The sequence below is a fragment of the Tachysurus fulvidraco genome, chromosome 15 (genome assembly GCF_022655615.1).
Source record: "Tachysurus fulvidraco isolate hzauxx_2018 chromosome 15, HZAU_PFXX_2.0, whole genome shotgun sequence".
Classification (NCBI taxonomy): Eukaryota; Metazoa; Chordata; class Actinopteri; order Siluriformes; family Bagridae; genus Tachysurus; species Tachysurus fulvidraco.
The window spans coordinates 3,204,030-3,206,529 of record NC_062532.1 but is presented as its reverse complement, the minus strand read 5'-3'; the positions used below and the strand labels follow the sequence as shown (position 1 = coordinate 3,206,529).

Below are 2,500 nucleotides of genomic sequence, written 5' to 3'. Positions count from 1 at the left end.
CGTCACTTCCTGTCTGTCTTATTTAAAGATTTCTTTTCTGTCCTTTTTGGTCTTAGATGTAAAGCGACAGAAACCGTGTCTGAGAAAATGTTTACAGGACTCTCAAGACAGTCAAGAGTCACATCACAATGACCAAATACGAAATATTTATTCAATTTCCATTTATTAATGTGTGTGTGTGTGTGTGTGTGTGTGTGTGTGTGTGTGTGTGTGTGTGTGAGAGAGAGAGAGAGAGAGAGAGAGAGAGAGAGAGAGAGAGAGATTACGACTGCTGGTGTTTATTGTAAGTGTTTGTTACCTTTTTGGACCCCTTTATCATGTGTAATGTTGCTCCCATATAAAACAGTTGTTTTGGGTCATGTTTAGGGTCATGATTGAGGACAATGTCCCGTCCAGAGACATGATTGAGGACAATGTCCCGTCAGGAGACATGATTGAGGACAATGTCCCGTCAGGAGACATGATTGAGGACAATGTCCCGTCCAGAGACAAGCTGTTTCGTGTTGAGGTTTTGTTCAAACCCACCATCGAAAATTCCCTCTCTAATGAATGTTTTTTTTTTCATTGGTTGTCGCGTTAAATCTTACCCAGATACAATAGTGCTATTTTCTGATTGGCTGTTGTGTAGCCTCTTGTTGTGATTGGCTGATAAGTGTCAGGCTCGACTAAGAGCTCCAGGGGAGACGCGCCCGGTTCCTGCCCGTTTCCATAGAGACAGCGGTGAGGACTGATACGATTTGGGCGTAAACATGAGAGACACTAAACCCCATCTTTATAACTGATGATGTCACAGTGAGGATGAAGAGCCCGAGGATGATGATCAGTGTGTGTTCCTCTGTTGTGGGTCTTAGTGTTAGTTGTGTTTCATGCTCTGGAGTTCTTCATGCCTCCTGTCCGTCTTTTCTAGACTCTTATCTCAGAAGAAAGTGTAAACACAATGATTCAGATGGTTCCTCTGTTCCAGACCTGATGCTGATAAATGCTAAAGAAAAGTTCTCCTAATACACCTTTAATGTACGTCAGCCTTTAATCAGCATTGTTGTGTTTTTATTCTTCTTTTGGATTATTTTTCTTTATTTTTCAGTCTGAACTGATGGATAGAGAATAAAATACAATCTTCTAAATATAATCTGACTATGACTATAATAAGACTTTGTAGAGATAAAGAGCTCGTAAAGAACTAAAGGTCTGCCCTGACGTTGAAGCAGCTTATTTCTGTAGACGTTTCCTCCGAAGTTACATGAAGTGACATCTTTATCATCACACTCGTCACTGCTGCCGAGTCCAACCTTTCGTTTTTTTACCATTTCTGTGAATCTGCTTTGTAAAACTGAAACTGTGGTCTGAAGCTTCAGTTTCCTTTACTTCCTCTCTCACGTCACCTCCATCTGCTGCTCGTCTTTCTTCTGTTTCTTTGCAACATTTAAGAGAGACACACATCATGTCATCTCTAATACCTGTGTAGGAGTAAACAGGTCAAAACATTCAAGCTGCACAGAGAAGAACCTTCAATTCTGACAGTTCACATAGACATCATTGTACAGTTCAGTGTAAGTAGGTCAAATTGAGTGTGTGTGTGTGTGTGTGTGTGTGTGTGTGTGTGTGTGTGTGTGTGAAAATGTGTGAGTGTGAGAATGTGTGAGTGTGTGTGAGTGTGAGAGTGTGTGTGTGTGAGAGTGTGTGTGTGTGTGTGTGTGAGAGTGTGTGAGTGTGAGTGTGATTGTGTGTGTGTGAGAGAGTGTGTGAGTGTGTGAGAATGTGTGTGTGTGTGTGTGTGTGTGTGTGTGTGTGTGAGAGAGGGAATCAGTCACAGACTCGGTGGTTATTCAGCAGCCAAACAAAGGTGGGACTGATACCGAGCCGCACCTACAGGACGTATACTGACGCCAGGACAGATCAGATCTACAAAGCTGTAAACACATCAGCGGTGAAAATGTGAACTTCTTCTCAGCTTTGGTTCTTTATCTCTAAATATTTGGGGTTAATGGGTTTGAGATGTGGTAATGAACACATTTACACAAGTGCATGAGTTTTATTGAAGCTCTTTAGTCATTACGTTCCTGCAGTCTGTCCAGTGCGTCTACACACACGTCACGTCTCAGAGCTGCACAGCTCATCATAAAACACACACCATGAGACGACGTGTTCACACACCATCAAGGGCTTCTACGGTTCACTTTGTCATGTGTCACGTGTCAGCGGTGAAGCGTCGTCTCTTACACAGAAACATCAGAAACAAACGTCAGCGCTAAGTGTCCCGCTGTACGAGTGCTAAGTGTCCCGCTGTACGAGCGCTAAGTGTCCCGCTGTACGAGCGCTAAGTGTCCCGCTGTACGAGCGCTAAGTGTCCCGCTGTACGAGCGCTAAGTGTCCCGCTGTACGAGCGCTAAGTGTCCCGCTGTACGAGCGCTAAGTGTCCCGCTGTACGAGCGCTAAGTGTCCCGCTGTACGAGCGCTAAGTGTCCCGCTGTACGAGCGCTAAGTGTCCCGCTGTACGAGC

General features: G+C 44.3%; 1 protein-coding gene across 3 annotated transcripts in view; it reads right to left on the bottom strand.

Annotated features, from left to right (window-relative positions):
* Positions 1 to 2,018: 2,018 nt before the first annotated feature.
* The window catches only part of LOC113641402 (protein FAM83F-like), an 11,081-nt gene continuing 10,599 nt past the window's right edge, over positions 2,019 to 2,500 (bottom strand). For all 3 annotated transcript variants that reach the window (XM_047801095.1, XM_047801094.1, XM_027144060.2), the window contains one exon: positions 2,019 to 2,500. This exon is cut by the window's right edge and continues 69 nt beyond it. The gene's annotated coding sequence lies outside the window, so the exon portion shown is untranslated.